General features: G+C 36.1%; 1 non-coding gene across 1 annotated transcript; it reads left to right on the top strand.

The window, feature by feature from the left end:
* The first annotated feature begins 4364 nt into the window (after positions 1 to 4364).
* On the top strand, positions 4365 to 4471 carry LOC121224704 (small nucleolar RNA R71). Its single transcript, XR_005922449.1, has one exon. It is a non-coding gene; the product is annotated as a small nucleolar RNA R71 (small nucleolar RNA).
* Positions 4472 to 13253: the final 8782 nt, after the last annotated feature.

A 13253-nucleotide genomic window follows, 5' to 3' on the forward strand; every position in this document is an offset into this window, starting at 1 on the left:
GGACTTATGTGCGACATTTTTGAAATGTGATAGGTCGAAGCATAAGGACCTATTAGTGCATGAAATAAAAAGGGGGGACTTGCATGTCAAATTTCCCCCCTAATTAGTAGTGGCCGGCCATGACAAGCATGGTAGACCAAGTGTGATGGGCAAGACATGTCATAGACATGTTGTGTTGGTGCATCATGGGTGGAAAAAAATAAAATAAGGAGAATGGGCATAAAATAATGAAAGGGAATATGATGGAAACAAAAAAAGTGTGTGGTTGTGTCCCCCCCCCATTTTGCCGAAACTAGAAAGAAAAACAAAAAAAAAAGTGCTCATCCTTTGGTTCATTTTTGGCCAAAAATTTTAAGGAGGAAGGAAGAAGAAAGGTTGAAGAGGTTCGGCCATGCATGTAACTAGGCTAAGGTATGTTTGATGATGTTCCATGAGATGCATGCATGTTTTAGTTGTTAGCTTGAGTTCTACCTAGCCCATGGTCTAAATCTTGCTATGTGATGGAAATGACACTCGGCCATGGATGCATCATTCTTGCTTGGTGTTGATGTTGTGTCGGTGAGATTTTCGTGACCAAGTTGAGATTTGAATTTTTGGAATAAGTAAGGTTTTCGGCTATGGAGATTAATAAGGGTGATGGTTGTGTTTCATGCTAAATCTAGATGAAAAATGGTAGTTACTTACATCTTGATGATTATGAGTTTCTTTCTTGGTTCTACCTTAGATCCATGAAGTATATTTTTATTTGGTGTTGTTGGAAGTATCGGCCATGGTATATCCATGAGTGTGATTTATGCTTGTTGCATGGTAGGTAAGATTTATGTTTTGGATATATGTTTAAATTTGGTTATAATCAAAATTTGGGATTCAGCTCTTGCACATATATATGTATATATGATTGCACATGATGGTGCTTCGGTTATGGATTAAATGATGGATGCGTATTGAGTATAATATGGAATGCATTAGTTAGTAAAATGTATGTCATTTATGTGTGGTATTAAGTATATAATCGGCCTCAACATAGACATGCATATTCGGCCATAGGAAGAAGATTGGTGTTGCATGTATTCGGTTAGAGGCAAGCATATTGATGCTTTTGTCTTGGCTTAGAAAATTCGGCCAAGGGGGAAAATTAGCTAAAATGTTGAGTTTGATTCATGATTCCGTACATATGTGACTTTAATGTCTAATGTATAAATATGGGCTAAGTGCCTTGTGTTCCTCTTTTCGATGCTCAAATGATTAAATCAATTTATTTGTTTAATTAAGCTCAAGAGCAAAGGGGAAGTAAATCTGATAAAGGGAAGGAAAAAGTGGTCGAATAGCTATCGGAATCGTTCGACAACATCCGAGGTAAGTTCTTGAGTAAAAGAGCTTAAATTATGATTTGATTAGATCATGTTTTAAGCAAATTAAAATCATGCTCTTTGTGTGTGGCTATTGAGCCGAAATTGCAAGAATGATAAGTGTCTTGTGTTTGAGTTTTGCCAACGAAAACGAAATACGAATGTGCCATGATTTATTGCTAAATGTGCATGGTTATTTGAATGATGTCCGGGCTAAGTCCCGAAGGCTTTGTGCTAAGTGACCATATCCGGACTAAGATCCGAAGGCATTTGTGCGAGATACTAATTCCGGGCTAAGCCCGAAGGCATTTGTGCGAGTTACTAAATCCGGGTTAAGTCCCGAAGGCAATTGTGTGAGTTACTATAACCGGGCTATGTCCCGAAGGCATTTGAACGAGTAGCTATATCCGGTTAAATTCCGAAGGTACGTGATTTGGGAATGAATGATCTTGCTGTAAAAATTTCAGTAAATACTCTAGAAACATCCCAACATTGAGGTATGTTTCGTATGTGCTTGAATTTAGTTGAGCCCTTACAAATAAGTATTCACTCAGTTGATAAACGAGCTACCAGCCTTTGGCTAAGTTGATCTTTTGTGTATGTACATAAGGGTTGGTAATGTGAAGCAAGTATGATATTGAAAAATTGTGCATATGAAATTATCCGTTTAGCTACATGAATGCTATACTTTTGTTGTGCTGGAATTCCTTGCTCAAAACTTACTAAGCATAAATTGCTTACTCCGTTTCTTTGATCCTCTGTTTTATAGATTTTGGTTCTCCAGCTATCGGACTTGGGATTTTGAAGTCGAAGTCACCCACACTATCAAAGCCCCCCCTTTTGGTACAATTTTGGTTGAACTTCGACATGGCATGTATAGGACTACCCGTTTGTTGTGGGTCATGGACCCTTTGGACTTGTATAATTTTGGATAGCCATGCGAAAATGGCTTATATGTGTTTGAGTATAATGTTATAATCATTTGGTGTGGATATGCTTGACAAGGATTGGCCATGGGAATGGTTAATCACTATCATAAATTGTGCTATTTATGCAAAAAGGGCTAGTTGAATCATGGAAACCATGAAATAGGTAAAGTCTACCTTAAAGGCAGATGCTGACAGCAGCAGTGATGTAGATTTGGAAAATCCCTAAAAATAGTAGGAATGGAATTAAATAGTGAATAAATTATGTAAACGAACCTTGATGAATCTATTTTCATAGGAAAGTAACGAAACAATCATACGGACAGTATGTTAAGAGATATTCAGGTTCTCATGAGACAGGGCCAGAACGGTTTCTGGATTTCCTGTTCCGACTTTGAAAATTCATTATAAATTAACCAGAGACAATTAGGAGTCAAGCAATATATGTATAGATTCCTCTCTGAGTCTAGTTTCTATAGAAACAAACGGCATCAGTATTGAAGCTCTGTACAGGGAAATATCGAAGTCGTAATGCGCAAAGGTCAGTGTAGTCGATCCCTGTAACATGGGAGACTTTGACTAATAAACTGTACTAATTGGACCAACCAAAAATTCTAGAAAAAAATATATAGATGGGAATATGAGTCTAGTTTCAGGGAAAATTTACGGAACTGGATTCCGAGTTTCTGAACTCAAGATATGATTTTTAAAGCGACTATTACGCAGATTGGCAGTGTCTGGAAAATTTTTAAAGTTTGTTAACACCTCGTGTTCGACTCCGGTGACGGTCTCGGGTTCGGGGTGTTACAAGAGGGAATAGAGAGATTCAGTCGAGTTGTCTAGGAATAGAATTATCCACTCGATTCTTTCTTATTTCTTTCTAAATGCTAGTGATTACTCTCTAGTTTCTGATTGTATGGAAGTTCTGATGAATTCTTGGTGAAATGTTATCTTATTTAATCTTTCTTTTATTGTTTCATCTTGGGGTTTGAATGTAACACAGAAGTGTTATTGTAGTTACTAACACTTGAAAGTGTAGTGACAGATTGAGCTAGCAAGCATTTCAACGGAAGTTGAGTGAGGATTAGAGGAATTTAGTCCACTTGTTCTTAATAGTGTCATATTGCCATCATCGAAAGGTGAGGTTAGTATGCATGTTTAAGCCTCAGATTAAATAAAGGAGTAATGTTGAGTAGGATTTACATTGAATTTTATTGCCACGACAATCACCAACACTTTTATAACTTGTGAGCATTTGGTATTCTGCTGAAGATTCATGTTAGGGATCCCAGTTTATCACTATCATATTTTATTTTATTGTTTTCAAGTTATTGCATCGACAACTATCCTTAAAATTTATCTTATCTATATCTAGTTATTGTACCGACATTAGTAGAAAAAGACTACCATCCCTGTGGAATCGATATTCGGCAGACTCACATCTATCTACTATACTTGCATCAACAGTGTACGCTTGCACATTATTTCTGTGACATTAAACAGCCGATCAGTGACAGACTCAAATTCTCCCAATATGCGCTGCTTTGACAATATATCTTTCATAAATTTCACGTAGTTGGGCATTTTCTCTAAAGCTTCAACTAGCGATATGTTAATATGGAGTTGTTTCAATACCTCTAAAACTCTTTTGAACTGAATATCTTGCTTAAAATTGTGAAATCGCTGAGGAAAAGGTAAAGGTAATCGTCTTTCAGGTTGCTGATATTGTTTTACTATGGCATTTTTGTGGACAACTTGATCTGATTCTGCCATAGCATTTTGCTACTTACCCTTTTTAGATTCAGTATGTTTTTCAGATGACTCTGAGGTCTTTATGTGGTTGTTATTCGAGTTATCCTCTCCTATCATGGCATCTTGAGCAACGTTATCAAGCTAAGTTCTGCTTCTAAGAGTGATGGCTTTGCACTGCTCCTTCCCTTATGATGTTGAATTCTCGGTATCACTTGGTAATACCCCTTATGGTCTCGAATTTAATGCATTCACTATTTGCCCCACTTGATTATCAACTATCATCCTCATAAGTGCATTCAACCCATTATAGAATATCTTCATATAAGTCTAGTGTTGAAATCCATGCATCGAACATTTCTGAATAAAGTCTTTAAATCATTCCCAAGCTTCATATATTGTTTCATCCTCTGATTGCCAAAAATATGTGATGTCATTTCTAAGCTTGGCATTCATATTTGGAGGATTATACCATATCAAATTCCTCTGTAAAAGATCATTCCAATCATTCCATCCCACTATCCACGACGACAAAGCATTTAACCATGCTCTCGCATAATCTCTTAAAGGAAATAATTTAAGCCGCAAGGCATCTTCAAGCACACACTGTTGTCTAAATGAGTCACAAACCTCTAAAAAATTTGTAAATGGAGTCTTGGATCTTCAATGGGTAATCCACTGATGATGTAAGCTCATCCTCGTAAGGTGATTATGAGTCGCGAGAGTTCCCTATCGAAATTAAGAAGTAGCAAATGTAATGTATTTTGTAAAGGTTGGAAACGTGAATGGCGGGCTTTAGAAAGGCGGTTTGATGGAAAATAAAGGAAGAAGAAAGAATAAGCTTGAATTCGATTTAAGGACTTAAGAATGAACCAATATTATAGAACAATACTGACCCAATCCCTATATTAGTACTTGAAACGAATACAAAAGGAAACAAGAACTGTGACCCTCTATCTAGCAAGATAGGAACCAATCGGCATCAAGGATGAACACCACACTTCTAAGAAGTGATAAGTTTGAATGAAAAAGATTAATGCCACAAGGGATGCTTGATAAGTCAATTTGAGTCAATTGAGAACAAGGAGAGTGAACACTCAGAATAAGATTAAAATTCATCAAAAGTTGTTACAAAATGTATCAAGCCTTATATTTATAAGTTGTACAAGGAACCAGCCGAATAGGCATGTGCTAACAATCAGAATAAATGTGCTTGATGTCTATTAATTTGGTCAAAGCATCCCTTATCAGTTTGTAGACATTGATGATGCCAAAAGCCTTGTTCACATGGTGAATTTTGAATTCTCAAACAGCCATTTACATTGGTCCTTGAGAGTTAATTGAAAGTGCATGGAATTAAATGGTTTCAATAGTGTGAACATGAATTGATGTTGCCTTGATAACTGAATGGTCACTTGGGATATGTATATCATTAGTGCAGATCAGACAAAGAGTCTCAAGGTATGAAAGCAACAAGTGACTGGTTCCATAGGTGTGAACTTGGTAGCCAATCGAATGGTCAAGTGTGAAAACACTTTATGCTTTGCTTCTCACAAAATGGCTCATAGGAGGTTATGTTAAACTCTTTAAATGTTGTTTACGCAACACAAATAGTTTGGGAGGAAGCTTCCTAGTAGCAGCAATGTGAACAATCTGGTCAAAACTAAGATAAGGTTTAAATGCAACAATTTAAGACAAAAAAACACACATTTAAGTTGTATGAACTTAAACAAGTATTAATGATACAAAAACTAATACACATAATTAAAGTCCAATATTTAAGACACACATTTAAGATGTCTAAACTAAGACATAATTAAAACTAAAACTAAAATAACTAAATGGATAAAATCCTTATTTTCAGCAACCTAATTTAAACACACAAATATTAAAGTTTTACATGCAGCACATTGCATGGGATGCATGGTTCGCATGAAATGCATGGGTTGCATGGAATGTGTGAAATGCATGTTTTGCATGAAACACATGGAGTGCATGGCCAAACTCAATCAATTAAAACCATGACAGCTTCTTTAAACTTTTTGGCTTGTGCACAAGTAATTGGCCCTCTTGGAAGCACGATTGGATCTTGCAAGGTTTCACGAGTTGCTTTTCGACATCAACAGTTTTGGGTCTATGCTCGCATCATCCCCTCCCCTTTCAAACTGATTTGTCACAAAATCATCCCCTATATCATAAGGAGAGATATTAGAAACATTGAAACTTGCACTAACGTTATACTCACCTGGGAGGTCCAATTTGTATGAATTATCGCTAATCTTCTCCAACACTTGGAAAGGTCCATCACCTCGGGATAACAACTTAGATCTTCCTTGAGTAGAGAATCTTTCTTTACACATGTGTGTCCAAACCCAATCTCTGAGTTCAAAAACTACTTGTTTGTGTCCCTTATTAGCTTTGTTTGCATATTGCACAATTCTCTTCTTGATGTTTTCCCTCACTTTTTGGTGTAGATTCTTCATGAAATCAGCCTTCTTTTTGCCATCTTCATGCACAAATTGATTAGTAGGTAAGGGAATTAAACCCAAGGGAGTCAAAGGATTAAAATCATAGACAAATTCAAATGGTGAATGCTTAGTGGTCGAATGCATAGATCAGTTGTAGGCAAACTCGATATGCAGTAAGCACTCTTCCCATGTTTTCAAAATTTTCTAAATTATTGCTCTCAACAAGGTGGATAGAACTCGATTAACAACTTCAGTTTAGCCATCCATTTGTGGGTGGCACGTTATGGAAAACAGAAACTTGGTGCCAAGCTTGCTTCACAAAGTCCTCAAAAAATGGCTAAGGAATTTGGCATCTAGATTTGATACAATTATCTTCGGTACTCGTTGTAGCCGAACCACTTCCCTGAAAAATAGATTTGCTACATTCGAAGCATCATCAATTTTTTGGCACGTAATAAAGTGAGCCAATTTAGAGAATCTTCAACTACCACGAAAATGGAGTCTTTCCCACTTATAGTACAAAATCCATAGAAATGTCTACCCATGGTTCTTTGGGAATGGGTAGTGGAGTGTACAATCCATGGGGCTTAATGCAAGATTTTGCCTTCTTACAAGTGACGCATCGGTTGCATACTCTCTAGACATCTCACCTCATCTTGGGCCAAAAGAAATGTTTGTGGAGCGTGGCTAAAGTTTTGGTTACTCCAAAGTGCCCCATGAGACCTCCACCATGCGCCTCTTTCACGAGCACATCTCGGATGGAACCTTGAAGGATAAATAATTTACCTTCTTTAAAGAGGTATCCATCATGCTTATAGTACCTTTTGAATGCCCTCTTTTCACAATCTTTGTAGATCTCACCAAAATCAGCATCAATGTCATAAAGTTCCTTAAGATACACAAAGCCAAGCAATTTAGAGTCTAATTTATTAAGAAGTGCATACCTTCTTGATAATGCGTCCGTAATGACATTTTCTTTACCTTTCTTGTATTTAATCACGTAAGGAAATGATTGAAGGAATTCCACCCATTCGGCATGTCTCTTGTTTAATTTATTTTGCCCCTTACAATATTTTAATGCCTCATGGCCGGTGTGAATGACAAACTCCTTGGGCCATAGGTAGTGTTGTCAAGTTCCCAATGCTCAGATTAATACGTACATCTCCTTATCATATGTTGGGTAATTGAGGGCAACACTATTCAATTTCTCATGAAGTATGCTATGGGACGTCCATTTTGTGTTAGAATGGCTCCAATTCCTATTCCTGGAGCATCACATTCAATCTCAAAAGTTTTTGTAAATTCAAGTAAAGATAACAGTGGTGTATTTGTCAAGCAATCTTTAATCAGAGTAAAAGACTTCTGTTGCTCCTCACCCTAATGAAATTTTAAACTTTTCTTGATAATTCCAGTTGAAGGATTAGCTATGGTGCTAAAGTTAGGGACAAACCTTTGGTAAAAACTAGCAAGACCATGAAAATTTCTTACTTGGCTTATGCTAGTAGGTCGTGGCCACTCTCGAATTGCTTTTACCTTCTCTTGATAGACTTCGAGGCCTTCAAAGCTAACCAAATAACCTAGAAAAACAAGTTTATTAGTGTAAAAGGAACACTTTTTAAGATTTGCAAATAAAGTTTCCTTCTTTAATACTTCCAACACAGATCTTAAATGATGAATATGATCTTCCAAAGACTTATTGTAAATCAATATATCATCAAAATACAGTATACAAAATTTATCAATAAAGGATCGAAGAACATGAATCATTAACTGCATAAGGGTGCTTGGCACGTTAGTTAGGCCGAAGGGCATAACCAACCACTCATACAAACCGTGCTTGGTTTTGAATGCAGTTTTCCATTTGTCTCCTTCTATCATCCTTATTTGATGGTAGCCACCCTTTAGATTTATTTTGGAGAAAATGCGAGCTCCACTTAGCTTGTCTAACATGTCATCTATGTGTGGGATCAGGTGTCGATACTTAATGGTAATTTTATTGACTGTACGACAGTTAATGCACATGCGCCAAGAGCCATCTTTTTTAGGTACCAAGAGCACGGGCACGACACATGGGCTTAGGCTTTCTCTAACATACCCCTTTTCTATTACCTCGGTAACTTGCCTTTGTAGCTCATTGGTTTTCTCGGGGTTGCTTTGATAAGTTGGCCGATTCAAGATAATGGCTCTAGGCATAAAGTTTATTTGATGCTCGATGCCCCTAATGGGTGCCAATCTACTTGGGATGTCCTCCGGGAACACATCCTCAAACTCCTGTAGCAAAGACATGATAGAAGAAGGAAGAGTGTCATCTAAATCATTAAAAATAAACATACTTTCCTTGTAAATGAGCACAAGCAAAAGATTCTTCAAAAGCAAAGACTTTCCGATTTCTCTTTCTTTTGCAAAGACACTCAACTTTCCCAACTCACTCTCTTCTTTTCTTTCATTTTTCTCTTGTGTTTTACCTGACTCTCTTTATTTTTCTCTTTTATTTTTGACTCATTCTTTCCTTGCTTCTTTTGCATTTTCTTGTCTTTCACACTCTCATTTATTTCCTCCTTTTCTTTTGCTCTCAATTTTTCATAACACTCTCTAAATTGGAGTTGATCTTCATAAACTTGTTTGGGATTAAGTGGTGCCAAAGTAACTTTCTTCCCTTTGTGTTTGAAGGTATACTAATTGGTATAACCATTATGCAATACTCAGTGATCAAATTGCCATGGTCTCCCTAACAATAAGTGACCAGCATGCATTGGCACTACGTAGAAAAGAACTTCATCATTGTATTTGCTAATCGAGAAAGTGATGATAGCTTGCTTAGTAACTTTTAGCTCACCATCGTCATTAAACCCTTGGAGCTTGTAAGGATGTGGATGTTTAGTGGTTGCTAGGTTGAGTTTTTCTACCAACAAGATGTTATCAATGTTAGTACAACTACCACCATCTATAATGACACTACATACCTTTCGTTGGACATGGCAGCGCGTGTGAAAGATGTTTTAGCGTTGCTGCTGATTCTTCGTGGTTTGGATGCTCAAGCTTTACTTAATGACAAGGATTTTACCATCCACAGCATACTTCAAGTCATCCTCCTCAGCAGTAGGTATTTTAGGCTTATCTTCTTTTTCAAGTTCGGATTCTATCTCTGTTGGAATGCCGGTACCCCCATGGCGCAGCAAAAAATTAATAAAAAATAATTCCAGCGATCCAACCCATGGATCCATGTGCGAGGAACTAATCGAGGTGAAATAATGGTTTTGAAATTATAGAAACTTCAATCTGAGTAGACAGCAATGCTCGACAATGAGAATTATGATCTACTATTGAACCAAGCCGTAACCTTTTATGATTCTGACCTCTACGTAATCCACCCAGTTTGACAATGAACGGAAGAAATCTCCAAAATTATTTTTGGAGAATTCTTTGACTGACGGCTGCTAGACCTCACAAGAAAAGTTTTTTTTTAGGTTTTTTTTTAAACTCTCTAACTCCCACCCTTTTATAATTAGTATATATATAATGAATCATAATTCATAAAATTTTTATCCGAACATAATAATCATAATTAAAAATAAATAAATATAATAATATTTTTAACCAAAAATTATAATTACACTAATTATAACAAGGATTTCGGTAAACTATATTTATTTAAATTCATATACGAACCAAATTCATATATTAATTGAACTATGTTCTCATTATGTGTACAACATCCTTGTACATATAATATGTTCGATATTTTGTTGCCGAATTAAATTAATTCTATAATTATTTTAATTCATGTTACAACAAACACAATACAAACTATGTTTTATTCTGTTCATTTCAACCATAGGGTGTGACCCTATAGGTTCTTGTAACGTTAGCAGTAATACTAGAACGATTCTAATGTTACAAACAATGAGTGGCATCTAGCAATGCATCATTGCTACCTAAGTTACAAGAAGTCATGATTCAAAACCTTTTTGTGATTAACCTTTCACGCATTAATCCTTAAGTTCTTTATCTCTAGAATGGACAAAGTCATGAAATAGTCACACTTGCATATTCCATCCCATGTTCCTTAATATCTTGAGTAGACTATGATATATAAATAAGTATGACATCTCATATCAACTTATTTGAGCATGGTCATGCATTTCTAGTCTCACTCAATCAAGTGGCCTAAGATATTACTCCCATTATGTAGGAGGGACTTATCCTATATTGATCAACCATATCCCTCTACATAGGTTGTGGTATATACAACATCAGCCTTAGAACAACTAGTTACGATGTACATTTGAATGCATCAAAATATACAACTCACGATGATGGGATAATGATGATCTCAAGTCTGAGGATCATATACAAATTAATCACTAAGAGTACTGTTGTGACAATTACATAATAATCCAATAAACATACTCATAGCGGGTCAGTCCAATATGTTGTTCTCTAACACACATATTCATGCATTGATTTTGACACTTCATATCAATGACAACTCTTTATCATCAATTAATTACATGTTAGTCTTAATGCATTATTGTTGTTCTAGTCAACAATAATACTTGACTAAGGATCTTTTAAGAATAATCATATTATTCTCAGGACATTATTATAAAACAGTTTATTTATACACGCAGAAAAGAAACTAAAATAATAATGGCAACGCCTTATATTAATAAACATGGTAAATCAAGTATGTTATTACAACCATCTCATGATTGATCTTTGGGCATACTCTTACAATCTCCCATTAGCACTAAGACCAATCACTCATATATCTAATACCAAGCGACTTAGTGTGACGATCATGCTTCTGCTGTGTCTAAGTTGTGAGACAATCTCACATTCCTTCAAAAGGTCATCAAACTCTAGGCTCAAATACTCTCCACCTCGATCAAATCGAAGTGTCTTGATAGTTTTTCCTAGTTGATTTTGTACTTCATTTTTGAATTCCTTGAACTTTTCAAGGGACTCAGACTTATGGCGCATGAGATAAACATACCCATATCTACTGAAATCAACAGTGAAAGTAATGAAGTTGTGAAATCCACCTCTAGCCTGTGTATTTATTGGTCCACATACATCAGAATGTATTAGGCCCAATAAATAACTAGCTCGTTCACTTTTACTAGTAAAAGGAGATTTAGTCATTTTTCCCAATAAGTAAGATTCACATACTTCAAATTGTTCAAAAACAAATGAATCCAAGAGACCATCTTTATGGAGTTTGGATATGCGTTTCTCACTTATGTGGCCCAAACGACAATGCCATAGATAAGTTTGATTTGAGTCATTTATTTTAGATCTTTTAGTATTTATGTTGTAAATGGGGTTTATTTGTTCTAAAATATAGAGGCCATTAATCAATTGTGCCGAACCATAGAAAACATTATTGAGATAAAAGGAACAACAATTATTCTTAATAATTATCTCAAAACCAATTTTTTCTAAACAAGAAATTGAAATAATGTTTTTAGTCAAATTGGGCACAAAATAACAATCCCCTAAACATAAATCAAGTCCACTGGGCAAAGATAAAGTATATGTTCCCACAACTAATGTAGCAACTTTTGCTCCATTTCCAACTCTTAGGTCCACATCTCCTCTAGAAAAGTCCTAATCCTTTGTAGTCCCTGTACAGAAGTACAAATATGAGAACCACAACCAGTATCTAATACCCAAGAAGTAGTAGTTGATAAATTAATATCAATAACATGAATACCTAAAGCAGATGTTCCGCTTGTTTTGTCCTTCTTGACTTCCTCAAGATAGATAGGGCTGTTCCACTTCCAATGTCTAGTCACACCATAATGAAAGCAGTTTCCATCCTTAGACACCCCACTTTTAGGTTTCAATGCAGTCTTTCCTTTTCCAAGTTTGGGACTACTTCTGCCCTTAGGCTTTGTCTAGACTTTGGCCTTTCCCTTGCCTTTGTTGTTACGAACCATCGGTATGGGCTTAGGTCCAACCTTTTTCATGTTTCCTTCAGCAGCTCGTAACATACTGAGCAACTGTGGCAGAGTCTTGTCAATTTCATTCATATTGAAATTGAGGACAAATTGGCATAGCTATTTGGCAACGATTGCAGAATAACATCAGTGGCCAACTCTTGGCTCAATGGAAACCCAAGCTTAGATAGGCTTTCAATATAGCCAATCATCTTAAGGACATGAGGTCCTACTGGGCTTCCTTCAGCCAGCTTAAATTGGAATAGGGCCTTAGAGGTATCGAACCTCTCTTGCCGTGCTTGCCCCTGATAAAGTTCTTTCAGGTGCTCGATCATATCATAAGCAACCATGTCCTCATGTTGCTTCTGAAGCTCAAGATTCATAGTGGCAAGCATAAGACATCCAACGTCTACCATGTCATCGAGATGCTTCTTATAAGCATCTTTATTAGCCCTTGAGGCATTAGCGGGTGGTTCATTAAGAAGTGGTTGTGCAACGACATATAATTTCCGTTCTTGTATGAGGACTATCATCAAGTTACAGAACTAGTTAAGAAAGTCCAAACCATTCAATTTGTCCTTCTCAGGAACCGATTGCAATGAGAGTGTATTAGTGTTTGCAGCCATAATATATCTACAACTATAAAATATGTGTGTAAGTAAATTTACCAAGTTTATATCAATCATTAATAGGACTTTATTAAATGATGTTCCCACTATTTTATTTCAAAATTAATAATCATCATATATTAATTTCGAAAAGACTTTCTCGAAAGTATTTCTAGTGGGTTAAGGATCCATATTTCACCTCCTCTTAAGT

This window comes from Gossypium hirsutum, chromosome D12 (genome assembly GCF_007990345.1).
Source record: "Gossypium hirsutum isolate 1008001.06 chromosome D12, Gossypium_hirsutum_v2.1, whole genome shotgun sequence".
Taxonomy (NCBI): domain Eukaryota; kingdom Viridiplantae; phylum Streptophyta; class Magnoliopsida; order Malvales; family Malvaceae; genus Gossypium; species Gossypium hirsutum.